Source organism: Notamacropus eugenii, chromosome 4, assembly GCF_028372415.1.
Source record: "Notamacropus eugenii isolate mMacEug1 chromosome 4, mMacEug1.pri_v2, whole genome shotgun sequence".
Classification (NCBI taxonomy): Eukaryota; Metazoa; Chordata; class Mammalia; order Diprotodontia; family Macropodidae; genus Notamacropus; species Notamacropus eugenii.
In genome coordinates this window covers 364,669,138-364,683,514 of record NC_092875.1, presented here as the reverse complement: position 1 = coordinate 364,683,514, position 14,377 = coordinate 364,669,138, and the positions used below count along the sequence as shown (strand labels likewise).

Genomic DNA, 14,377 nt, shown 5'->3' with positions numbered 1-14,377 from the left:
TTTTCATGCTGTGCATCTATTTGAATATATATATATATATATATATATATATATATATATATATATATATATGGATGCATGTGTGTATATTTGTACATATACATATGTATATACACACACCACATGTATATGTATATATATATATATATGTAGATAGATAGATAGATAGATACACAGATAGATACATAGATATATACATACATACATATACATATACATATTAAGGTATTGTATCACCCAGGCAATATTCACAGCACTAAGGGCAACTATGAATATGCAGGTGTGGTTCAGAATGACAAAGTGTAACAGACTCTCCATATAGAAGGCAGAAGAAAAACATTTACTCAGACATTGAAATGCCAAATCCCTATACCAGAAAGCCAAATCTGTCATAATAGACAAAAAGTCAATACACATTTTCGCTGCAGGGTACAAAGACATTCTCAAGCCAAAAAACCAAATCAGTCATAGTAGCAAAGAATTCAACGCACATTTACACTGCAGAGGGCAAAGGCATTTCCCATTCTTCCCCTACCCCTGCTGGGACCTTCCCACAAACAACCAAATAACGACTCAGGAAGCTAGCTGTCTGCTTGCTTATGTCCTTCCCATCTCTGACTAGACAGACCAACATCCTCCAACCTCTGCTCCACCCTTTCTGTTCCACCTATTCAGCAAGCTTTTCCCACCACATGTATCTTAGGCTTCCAGGTGATTTAAGCAGGTCACAAGGGCCTATTAATGAATGGGAAAGATGTTCTCATTTAATTTACCATTACATTCAGTCCCAATGTAATTCATATTCATTACATAGGTTAGTGGGTCAACTAGTATGAACCAAATTGTAACAGAGATAACAGAAACAATATAAAACAATATCTTAGGGAACTGGTATCAACAGAACTTTACAACAATATAACATCACAGAAAACAAGCACATAGAACAATATCTTAGGGTGGGGCTTGAGGATAAACTCCCCATCATCCCCCCTCAAATGAATGCTACCAAAAATCTTGGTGTTGGGAGGGGGAGGTCTCTTCTTACATAGCTACTTCCGGCTGATTAGATGTAGAGCTATCCCTGCCCCAAGAGATAACATTTGAAAGGTCAGTTCTTTAGCAGGTATCCAGAGCTTGGTTGATGCCGGGTCCCGGGGTGACACATCACAGTTGTGGACAAGGGGTAACATCTGGCTAAGCAATCACGCATCTGCATGAGGAAGGTACTAAGCCTTGAGAGAACAAATCTAGCAAGTAAGTTTAACAGACAAACAAACAAAAAATAAACAAGGAGACAATAAAAAAAGCAAGGTAGATATGGGTCAGCCTTGCTTCTGGAGTCCATGGACCTATTATCATGGCCTCATTCATGGCAGAATATATGAGTTAAGGGTCCAATTTGGTAATCATTTTCTCCAGAATAGACAACAGTTATAGTATCATCCTTTCCATGTGTTATAATTTCTGCAGCCTTTGGAACATCATCTGGTTTCTGTTTTACCTATAGTTTAGCTCCCAAATTTTTTCTATCAGTAGAACCCAATTTTTTGGTTCCTCTGCTAGTTATTTCACAAGGAGGATTAGTTTTCACAAGGGGTAGTGTTTCACAAGGAATAAAAATCACTTGAAGTATTTTAGCATTTTTACAAAACTGTACTGATTCTTCACCTAAATTTTGGAATGTTACAGTAATTTCTACTTGATAATTAGAATCTATTACTCTAGCCAATACATGTATTCCTTAAGTTGCTAATTAAAATTTAAGTAATGTGCATCTAAAATGATTTTGGGGGATTCACATACATATTGCAGTAGATATTTTTCTTATTTCTTTTCTATCCATCCTAATGTACTCTAAACAATGTGAATCATATCCTGCTGAACCAATTGTCCCTGAATATGGTGCTGGGACATCTGGCCTCACAGTCCAATACTCAATATTTGGGATCTTATGTGTTTGCTGTTTTTTAATTTGCAGATTTAGAGTCATCCTTCTGGCTAGCAATGTACTTCCTCCTAATGGTCTATTATTTAAATTATGTAAAGCTGTGAACAAATCATCTTTCCAATGTTGATAAGAAATATTAGAATTTAACTTTCTAACTGTTCTTTTAATAATCCATTCATTCTTTCAATTAACACAGACACTTGTGGATAGTATGGAATATTTTATATATATATATATATACATATATATATATATACATATATATATATATTCTATGTTGTTTAATACACAATATCTATTCATTTATTACCTTTGAAATGTGACCCATTGTCACTTTGAATCTACATTGGTGTTTCATAATATAGACTTATGATATCTTGAGGTTTAGAGGTCTTTTTCTAGGTTGCATTCTTACAGGGATAAGCCACACACCTGAGTAAGTGTCAACACAAATAAATATAAATTTGCATCTCTTATCTTGAAATAGGGCTCCAATATAATCTATGTTCCAAATTTGGTCTGGTATTATTCCCCCTTGCTATCTCTCCAGTTACTCTCTGAGAAGCAGTTTGTTCCTTTTCTAACCGACATATATACCATTCCTCTGCTACTTATTTTAACAATGAATGAGAGGCTTGTGTCCACTTGTGTGTGACCTGGACCCATAGATGACCAGCTGCTTTGATGAACCTATTTTGCTAGTACCAGTTTATCAGTTGCTGTCAGAGTGGGAACAATATGTTGAGTAGTAATCTTTGCTAGTTGATCAGCATGTGCAATGTATTCATGTTCTGGTGTGGTGAGGGACATATGAGCATCTACATGAAAAACTGACAAATTAGTAACCAGACATGTTCTATATATCTTCCCATAATTCTTTCCCCCAGACTTGTTTGCCATGAATTTCCCAGTTTTTATTTTTCCACATGGGCATCCATGTAGCTAAGCCATTAGCTACCACCCATGAATCAATGAATTTATGATGCTTTCCTCCATGTTCTGTTTTGATTGCTGCCATAAGTTCAGCATATTGACTGCTTCCACCTATCCCAGTACTTGCCAAAGTCCATGTAATACATGGACTTTAGGCTAGCACTTTCCAATGTCTTTTGTATCTCAAATATTTTGCTGTCCTGTCAGTAAACCATGCATGTCTCTTTTCTTTCACAGTTAATCCATTATATCACTCATTCCATTTTACCAAGGACTGTACCAACTGTTGCTTTAGTTCAGGGGGTGTATCATTCTCCTCACTATGTTTCCTATAGATTTTTGTAAGGAGAAACTCCACTTTTGCCTGTTTTCGATATATCTTGAATATACCATTTACATATTTAACTATGCTAGCATCTTGTATATTTTCAATTCTGTGAGAAGGTAGGGTACTCATTACTCAGGTCATAATCAGGATTTCAGGCCTTAATATTACTTCTTGGCCCAAAGTCGGTCATTCAGTCTCTACCAAAGCCCAGTATGCAACTAACTAACTTCTTTTCAAAAGGGGCATTGACTTCCAAATTAAGGGAGTTTCCTAGACCAAAATCCTAAGGGTACATTCCCACGTTGTTGTTTTTTTCCATAATCTCCAGTTGGCATATTTATCCAGTACATTCATTTTTAATTCTACCAGATCACTTTGCAAAGGTCATAAATCTAGGGCCAATTGTATAGTGGCCTTTCCTTCTTTAAAACCTTTACTCTGCTCAATCCCCTACCAAATTCATATTTTTCAGATTAATTTTATATAATGATTTCAAAATTGTCCTAGATGTGGTATGCAATGTCACCAATATCCAAATAATCCTATAAAGCTTGGGGCCTCTTTCTTATTGATGGTATAGGAAAATCCTGAATCTTTTGTCAGGCTTGTGGGAGAATCTCTCATAGCCCCTGATTCCATTGTATGCCTCAAAATTTTGCAATTTGATCTGGTTCATAGATCTTTGCAGGGCTAATTTCCCATCCTATGCTTTTCATATGCTCAGTTAAAAGCATCAAACTCTTCTCCATTTCTTTTAAATTTTTTCCCTGTCATAATATTATCTATGTAGGGGGTAAGCTATATACTAGGTAGCTCAAATTCACCTAAAAGTTCAGCTGCAAACCTATGACAAATAGTGGGGCTATGCAAATATCCTTGTGGCAAGCATGTAACAGTAAATTGTCAACCCAGGCAAGTGAAAGCAAATTGGTCCCATTATGTAAAATCTATTGAGATAGTAAAGAAAGCATTAGCTAAATCATTAACTGTGTACCAAGTCCCATCATGTTTCTGGATTCCTTTATTATGGTAACGGTGTCTAGAACAACAACCTAGAATGGAGGAGTGACTTTATTCAATTTTCTGTAACTTACTGTTATCCTCCATGTCCTATCTGACTTTTGTACTTGGTAGAAAGGATTATTCCATCTAGTGGTTGTAGGGACTAACACTCTTGCCTCAACATATTCTTTCATAGTATTAGTAATTTCATCTTGCCCACTTGGCACATGATAGTTTAGGTAAAGTGATTGGGTCCATTTTTATTTTGCCCATGAAAACTGTATTAATCTCTGTCTTCCTTATTGCAAATTTGTATCTCCCCTCAGGTAAACTTACAGTTATACCTCTCAGTATGTCTGTTCCAATGATGTTTTCAGGAATGGCAGCAATTACCAAGGTATGTTCTTTCATAGGCAATTGTCCAATTTTTATCCTTAGTTTGCCTTGTATGGACAATATTTAAACTCCTCCAAGTCCTGTGATGGTGATAGGAGTTCCATATTTAAATTTATCAGGGTTTCCCTATATGAGGGAATTCTCCACCCCAGTATCTACTAACACCCTAGTAATAGTATTTGATCAATTTTCCTATATATGTTCAAATTTATATGGGGTCTGAAAACCCAGCATGTATTTCTTTAATCTGAGCTGGGGCTCAGCCAATTTCCTATTTTCCCTGAAAGTGTGAAAACCTTGGATACAAGGGTTCAAGAAGATCTGGAGTGGCAGTTCTTACTTCTCTAGTTATCTAATATTAAACTTTTTTCTCAGTACATCCTATATAATACATTGGTTGGAATACCATCTATGCTTCCAAAATCTACCCCTGATCTGAATAGAGCAGTAAACAACTCTTTCCTTCTCAATCTATTCTGATTTTGAATCTTCTGGCTATTTAATCTTCTCTCTCAGGGAAATTTATTTTTTTTCCCAGTAACTTAACTGAAATCTTATCCAGTACCTCTGAAAGAAAGTATCCTATCTCCCCAATGATTAGAGTCAAAACTAGGTGCTTTTAAGCAGGAAGAGTCATTTTTACTATTATATTCCTATGGTAATCTTCTAAGGGGTTACCATAGTATACATCTACATCTCAGAAAGTTATGGAAATCTTCATAACCTGCTCTTTTAGCTTTCTTATACTGTCCCCTAAGTGAATACAATACCAGAATAAGTCTATCTCCACTAGGCCACATAGAATCAGTAGGATATTGCTTACTGCATCCTTCTGCAGCCAGCGCTAACAGATTAGTCATAGTATTACCTCCTTGCATATTGTAATCTCTAAAAACTTGCTGTACAAAAGAATTCTGACTGATATGTATAAATTTCAAGCAGTTCATGCGATCTTTCGATACTCCTTTGGTCCCTTCATCACTGATTCTCACTATTCAAGATATTAACAATTCTCCCATCCTTTGGTTGAACTGACACAAAATATCTGTGACCTGCTGAGTAAAATGTTCAATTATCTTCCTGAACAGTGTTCCCTGATTGGTTCTCTTGTATGGGGTAAGCCTGAGTATGGAGTAAGCTTCAGCCTTAGAAGTCTCCTCCTGCAATGTTGGTTTGTCTACCAGTTCTGACTTAGTTATACTTTCTGCCCATGCACTCTCCTGGCAGTCAGTTTCATGGCAACTAGGTTGGGTCTGTACAAAGATTGTATGCACACTTCTTTTGCCAGTCTTCCACTTCTTCTTAGCTCAGCGAACAGCCTTTTCTTCCACCCGAGACCCCCAGCGTTCTCTTTTAAAGGAAGTCAAACTCTGAGAATTCCCATGCAAACTCACTAATTCTTTTTCCATCTGAATTTTTTCCTTCAGCAGTTTTCCTCTGCTTTCATATACAATATGGTAGCCTGTTAATAGAATCCAGCCTCTCTTGCATATCACTGCCATCTCTTTCCTTGGTCTTATTGTTATTCCTTGCAAACACCTTTCCAAGTCTCTAGGTTCCCCCCTCCTGTAACCCCAGTTCCCAATTCTCACAGGGTGCAGTACTTTTAGATCATTCCCTTGCTAGGGAAGAATACAGTAAATTCTGGGTTGCCCATTTTTTCCTCTAAATCCTTTCTGCTTCCAAATAGAGATGTTATACCCTTTGATCTTGTTCATGAAGCCAAACATATTGCCCAGACAATATTCATAGCACTGATGGCAGTCATATAAATATGCTGGCATGGTTCAAGATCACAGATTCTCCATATAGAAGGCAGAAGCAAAACATTTATTTAGATACCAGAGAGCTAAATACCCAAACCAGAAAGCCAGATCCATCATTGTATCCAAGAAGTCAATACACATTATCATTGCAGGGGACAAATACATTCCCAAGCCTCCCCTGTCCTCCTCTTGCACCTTCCCAGAAACAAATACTTGGAGTCTAATTCTCTGCTTGCTTGTGTCTTCTCTTTCCCTCTGTCCTAACTGTTCTCATTAACTTTCTGTCAGTTTTGTTCCATCCTTCCTGTTTCACTCATTCAGCAAGCTCCTAACACCACGTGGGACTTATGATTCAGGCAGGTCACATGGGCCTGTTAATGAATGGGAAAGATCTTTCCATTTAAATTATCATTACATGTATATTACCAAAGTTGGGGAGTTGACAAAAAAATTATAGTATATGGATATAATTGAATACTATTGTGTTGTAAGAAATGATCAGAGATTGTATCAGAGAAATCTGAGAAGATTCATATGGATTGTTTCATTTTTCAATTATTTGCCACAAGAAAAAGAGTTGCTGAAATATTTTTGCAAGTTTTAAATGTTTCCCTATTTCTTTAAACTCTTTGGGATATTAACCTTGTAGTGATATCACTGAGCCATTGATTATGCACAATTTAGTTACTTTGGGGTTGAGGGCATACTTTACAGTTTTAATACAGTGCATTGAGGTTCCTGCTTTCTCATAGGCTTTCCAGCATTTGCATCTTTCTTTTCTGTCAACTTTGCTTATCTAATAGGTTGTTTGAATTTGCATTTCTCTCATTATTAATTATTTGGAGCATTTGTCTTGTGAATATCAATGCTTTGATTTTATTTCCTCTGAAAACTGCCTGTTCATAACTTTTGTCCATATGTCAATTAGAGAATTGTGCATATTCTTAAAAAATTAATTTGGAGAAGTTCCTTATGTATCTTGGAAATGGGATCTTATGACAAACAATAACAACAAGAACAGCAAAAATTTCTCTTTACTCTTCCTTTCATTTGCTTTTCCTTCCTCTTCAGCCTTGCTCTGTAAGGTACTTCCTCTCTAAATTCTCTTACTCACCTCTGGCTTGTACCCCATCTCCTACAATCATGGTCAGATGTTCTTTATTCTAAAAGAAATGTTATTTTCCCCTTCACTTTGTTATCTTCTCAAGCTCTTTTAATTTTTCTCTTCACCAAATTTCCCAGAGTGGCAGTCATTAATTTCACTTGATCTTCAGTATCACTTTACATTGGCTCTGGTACTCATTGCTCTACTGTATTTGTACTTCCAAATGTTAAAGTGAACACATAACAAAATCCATTATTTTTCTGATTCCTCATTTTTCTTCACCTTTAATAATTATCTGTCGTGTTGACCACCTCATCATTGAAATTCTCTCTTCGCTTGGCTTCCATGTCATTGCCGTTGTTTTATCCTCATACCTCTCCATTCTTCTCTTCTTCATTTCTAGACACTTCAATAACCTCTTCTTTTCTCCCAAGAATGATATATATTTCAAATTTTTGACATTTTATTTATAGTACTTCCCTTGAATTTCACATTCATTATTTTGGCTGATACTATCCATTCTTTGTAAATACTTCCAATATTTCTATGTCTCACCCCAAATTAGAACTTCTTACCTGAGGTATAAATCTTCTTTGCTACTTGCCTGTTGCACATATGGGTCTCACTATTCTACCAAACCCTTCAAATTTTCATATCTATAAAGGAACTTATCATTTGTTTACCTTTGAAAAAACAAAGAAACCCTGAAATCCTCCTCCTTACTTTCCTGAGTTTGTTCTACCCACTCCTCAAGTAATACACTCTCAAAAGTCAAGGAATATAAAGTGAGTATGCCCCAATAACAGAAGCTTCCTGTAGGAAGTTTGAGAAATAGAGCTGGTACCTTGATATTTTAGATGCTCCTTTAAACATTGACCTATTCCCCTGTATTGATACAGCCCTGCTTCTACAGCCATAAACGTCCAGGATACCTGAGCTTCTTGAAGCAGTATCTAGAGAACACCTACATACATACATACATACATACATACATACATACATACATGCATACATACGTACATACATACATTTTTAGAGTTGAGATTTTCTGTGCAGTTTCTCTTTTCAATTTGTAATGCACAGTCAAAGCTTGTCAGATCATTTAATATAGAGAAATTTCTATATAATTCTAATGTCAGAAATAATTTTGGAATTTTCCAACCTGGAAGCATTTTTCAGAAACAACTAGCGCGAAATTACAGCAATATGATGGTCAACTTAGATGTGATACATAAAACTATGTTCATTTATACTACATTGTCCTTAACTGATTTGTCACAAATTTCCATCAGCAAATTGGTCAATGACTATCATTAAGCTGATCAAAACTTTGCTTAAATGTGGTAAAGTCCAATAAATTAATTTGAACTCCAACTAACAAAAAAGTCAGCATTCAAAGTATCTTATAATTCTCTAAAGTAATGTATATTCTGAATAAAAGGTCTAATTCTGCATAGCAGAATTGCCCCTAGGCATCTTTATTAAATAGAATACATAAAATGTTTCAATACATGATTACCTTTAACAAACTCAGATATATAAAATTAAAAAAAAAAACTTCTTAAATGTAATTACTCTCTTATAATTGAAGCTTCAATGTAATGTAAGAGTACAGGAACAAGTTATCTGACAGACCAAAACAAAATGCAGACATTTCCCATACAAGCCAATTCATTAAAAAAGGGGGGGGGGGAAGGAGTGGGAGGTGGGGAAGGGGGAGAGGTTAAGAAGGTGGGAAAGGTTGGAGAGGAAAAAAGGAATCTTAAAGCACACACAACTGAAACTTTAATAAACAGTAATTATCATGCTGTTGAGTTCCAATAATTAAACAGAAACTGAATGGTTGTACACAGCCTACAGGAAAGCCATGATCTCAAGTTATAGTGAAACGTGACTGAACAGGTAAGACATAGACTCACCATTGTGTGCTCTCCATATTGCTTCAGCCAATATCATAGAAATGTCAATAACCTGGATTTTAGAGCAGTACTAATTTTGTCTTCTTGTGGAATTGTATTTGTGACTACCACAGCCTCAAATGCAGCATTATTAATCCTGGAAATAGCTTGTCCAGGAAAATTCTGTGAGTCAGAATAGCATAAACTTTGGTGGCTCCAGCAGAAAGTAACTTATCTACAGTATGACATATCATGCCACATCTATCAGCCATGTCATCCACAAGGATGGCTACATGATCCTTCACATCGCTGACCAAAATCATCCTGTCTACCTCATTTGACTCCTTTCTTTCTCTGTGAATCAAAGTAAACTCCACAATCAGTCTGTCAGTAATTGATGTCACTCTTTTAGCTCCATCAGCATCTGGGGACACAATGATACAATTCCTCCATTCTGCAAAATTTTCTTGAATCCATTGCACGACTGCTGGTTCTGCATACAAGTTATCCACTGGGATATCAAAACAAACAAACAAACAACTGTAACTGAGAAGCATGGAGATCCATGGTAATGTTATCATAAGCTCCAGCCTCTGAAAGCATATTGGCAACAAATTTTGCAGAAATTGGACCACAACTCTTGTCTTTTTTATCTTATTGGGCATATGGAAAACATGGGATCACTGCAGTTACCCTGGATGATGACGCAATTGTGCAAGCATTGATCGTAATGAGAAGTTCCATCAAGTTATCATTAATTTCCCCACAGCCACTCTGGATGTTGTAGACTTCTTCTCCTCTCACACTTTCACCAATTTCTATATTGGTCTCCTGGTTACTGAATTTCTTGGTGACCACCTTGCGCAGCTCCAGTCCCAGCCTGTCTGCCAGTATCTGGGACAGGTCCTGGTGTGAGCTGCTGCTGAACAGCAGGATGTTGGGCATGGCAGGCATTCGGTGGGGGCAGCATTAGCAACAATGGGTGACAGTGGCTGCTGTTTCTGCTGGTGGCAGGAGCTAGAGCCCATACATACATATGTAAATGACTACTTATTAATGGCCATGTATTACCTAGTAATGTTATTAGATTTCAAGAAAAGTTACATGCAGAAAAAGAAGAAATGTCCACCATCATCACCATGGCTCAATTATATTTCAAAATTCCTTACAACTTATATTATACTTATCCTGTATTTAATCATTTTGAAAACAGGAACAGTGCCTACTACTGAAGCCCATGTTTTAAAAATACACAGTTCTGGCTTCCTCAGAGGAACACAAAATGACAGGTGGTACCCACCTTCTAGCAATACTAGTCCATATAAATGCTCCCGTTCACAAACATATTGGCTCATGACTAACAACCTGGATACTGAGGGTGGAGCATGGTATCCTTCTTTAGGGAAAGCACATTTATATGGTGGGATATTATTGCAAAAAAAGAAAGGGGAAAACAGATATTAGGTGAAAGCCATATTTCACTAGAGAAAAAAAAAATCCCTACAAGTAGAAGTTAAAGAAAGCCAGGGAGAAGTTGCCACAGCAAAAAAGGAAGGATCAGCTTATAAATAAATGTAATAAGCCAAAACCTCCCCAGAAAGGAGAATAAATACTTTTGGAGAGATTAATCAGCAAAGTAAATTAAACATCAAAATACCATTTGATACATTTACTTAATAAAGGCAATAACCCTATTAAAGTCATTGAAACTCTGAAAGAATTGTTGCTTATCTGATTGAGAACTAAATGAAACCCAAATTGTAACAACTGGAGTAGATCTTGTCCAATCCATATGTTAGCATACTTTCTGTCACACCTTTGGCAATTTGTCATCCAACTTCCATTTGAAAACCTTAAGTGATGGAAAAGCAAATACTACTCAGAAAAGATATAATTTATAATTTCTAGGAAGATTTTTCTTTTTGTATGTCCTAAATGTTTGCAGATTCAATTAATTGGTCCTACATAGAATACTTGTTTAAATCAAAGCAAATGATTTTACATAAGGATAAATGTCAAATTCTATTTTTATGTGGATATAGCTGCATGCTCTGTGTTTAGAGATATAAAAATTGCCCCAAATACTGCTTTCTAAAAAAATGCTGTAAGTTTTGGTTATATTGTCTCATTATCTATATTATCTTTAATGAAATTATTGATCTTTTATCATTTGTTCTTTAACCTACTTATTCTTCATCATATAATGATTTTGTTTCTGATTAATTTTGTTTCTAATTAATTTAATTTTATGCTTCAAAGAAACTTCCTTGAAAATAATTTCATTACATTATCATTTATAAAGGGTACACTCAAATTTTCTGCTGTTTTTGCTTTGTTTTTGAGGTTTTATGCCATAATGAATTATCAATTTTTGTAAGGACACTTTGTGCAAATGAGGAAAGATATATTCCTTTTTATTCCCACTCATAGATCTATCAGAACTAGGTTAAAAAATCAATTCTTCCTCTCAGTATTTTTTCTTGTTTATTTAATGGTTAGATTTATCTAGATCTGAGAGGAGTAAGTTGAGGTCCCAAACACTGATATCATTTTGTTCTCTTCTTTTCTCCAATTCAATTAACTTTTCCTTTGAGAATTTGGATTCTGTGCCATTTAGTGCATATATGTGAAGTACTAATATGAAATAATTGTCACCTTTTTTAAAGAAAAATGAAGTTTCTCTGACTATATCTTTTAATTCAGTCTATTTTGTGTATGCTCTTAATTTTCTTTTCAAAATGTGCTTATTTATATTTTAAAAAATTTCCTTGAAGATTCTTGAATATGGCGGAGTAGAAAGATTCACAGATGCTTAGCTCTTACCCCACAGCCCATAAAATACCTGTAAAGAAAAACTCTTAACAAATTCTAGAGCAGCAGAAGCCACAGAACAATGGAGTGGAGGAGATTTCTGTTCCAGAGAAACCTGAAAAACTGACGGGAAAGGTCTGTCATGTACTGGACGTGGAGCAGATCCCAGCCCTGCCTTGGTCATGCGGCACTGAGAGGAGCAGATCCGAGCAGGCTTCAGGGACAGAATCTCCAGCAGCAGTGCATGTCCTTCAACCCACAGGCGACAAAGGTCAGTGAGAGGGTCTTTTCGGCTGGCCAAGAAGGGAGCGGGGTGTCCCCATAACTCAGGCCCCCTCAGGAGGCAGCAGTGGAGGCAGCAGCAGACAAGGGCTCCCAAAGCAGGCAGGAGCTTGGGTCCATTGTTGAAGGTTTCCTGGTAAACCCCCAAGGGAACCGAACCCTGTGTGGTGGCCCTGCCCCCACCTGAGCATCTGATCTTAATCTCACATTGAATAGCATCCCTGCCCCCCCGCCGGAAGTCCCAGAGGCTTGGGAGAAACTCTTTTGAATCTCAGCCCACAAGTGCTGGCTGGGCAGAACTGGAGGCAAGGTGGGTGTGGAGAGGAAACTCAGAAGTCAAGAGAAAGCTGGGAAAATGCCCAAAAGAGGGGGGAAAATAAGACCATGGAAGGTTACCTTCTTGGGGAACAGGTATCTCCCCCCATCCTTTCGGATGAGGAAGAACAAGGCATACTGTCAGAGGAAGTCAAGGCCTCTGCCTCCAAAGGGAACTTAAAATGGGCTCACACAATAGAAGACCTTAGAAACCAAGTTAGCAGCTTACTAAAGGAGAACCAAAAAAATGCTGAGGAAAATAACAGTTTGAAAAAGAGGCTGACTCAACTGGAAAAAGAGGCCCAAAACAGCCAATGAGGAGAAGGATGTTTTAAAAAGTAGAATTAGCCAAATGAAGGAGAAGGTTCAAAATCTCACTGAATAATACATTGAAATAATTCATAAAAAATAATTCGTTGAAAGAGAGAATTGAGTCCAGGGAAATGAATGACTGAGTCAAACCAAGAAGTTAGTAAACAAAACCAAAAATTTGAAAAAATAGAAGATAAGTTGAAAGAACTCATTGGAAAAGCAACTAACCTGGAAAATAGATCCAGGAGAAATAATTTAAAAATTATGGGACTACCTGAAAGCCATGATCAAAAAAAGAGTCTAGACATTATCTTCCATGAAATTATCAAGGAAAACTGCCCTGATGTTATAGAATCAGAGGGCAAAATGGATATTGAAAGAATTCATCGATCACCTCCTGAGAGAAACCCGAACAGAGAAACTCCTAGGAATATTGTGGCCAAATTTCAGAGTTCCCAGATCAAGGAGAAAATACTACAAGCAGCTAGAAAGAGATAATTTAAGTACTGTGGAAATACAATCAGGATAACACAAGATCTGGCAGCTTCAACATTGAGTGACTGAAGGGCTTGGAGTGGGATATTTCGGAAGTCAAAGGAACTGGAATTGAAATAAAGAATCACCGACCCAGCAAATCTGAATATAATACTTCAACGGAAAAAATTGTCCTTCAGTGATATAGATGACTTTCAAGATTTCATGTTGAGGAAAAGACCAGATCTGTATTTAAAAATTTGACTTCCCAAGACTAGAATCAAGAGAAGCATTAAAAGGTAAACAGAAATGAAAAATCATAAAAGACTCTCTAAAGCTGAACTGTTTGCATTACTTCATGGAAAGAAAATATTTTTAACTCTTGAATCTTTTCTCAGCATTTGAGTAGTTGGAGAGATTGTACATACCACCCTCCCCCTCCCCATGTATCCATAGATAGATAGAGAGTGCAGGATGTGTTATATCAGAAGAGATTTTATACACACACACACACACACACACACACACACAAATAAAATAAAATAAAATAAAAATTAAGGGGTGAAGGAGGAAAATTCTGGGAAGCGAAAGGGAGTAATGGAATGTGGCAAGCTATAACTCATAAAAGAGATAAGAAAAATTTTATTCAGTGGAGAAGATAAGGGAGAAAGGGAGAGGGGGAAAAATAAAGCTACTCTCCCCATGTGTGGCTGAAGGAGGGAATAACATGCTCACTAAATTTGATGTGAAAATTTATATACACCACAGGAAAGTAGGAGAGGAGGTGACAAGTGGAGTGAGGGGAAT

The 14,377-nt window shown here is 36.6% G+C and overlaps 1 pseudogene; it reads right to left on the bottom strand.

Annotated features, from left to right (window-relative positions):
• Window positions 1–9,356: 9,356 nt before the first annotated feature.
• LOC140498530 (ribose-phosphate pyrophosphokinase 2 pseudogene) lies at window positions 9,357–10,321 on the bottom strand (annotated as a pseudogene).
• Window positions 10,322–14,377: the final 4,056 nt, after the last annotated feature.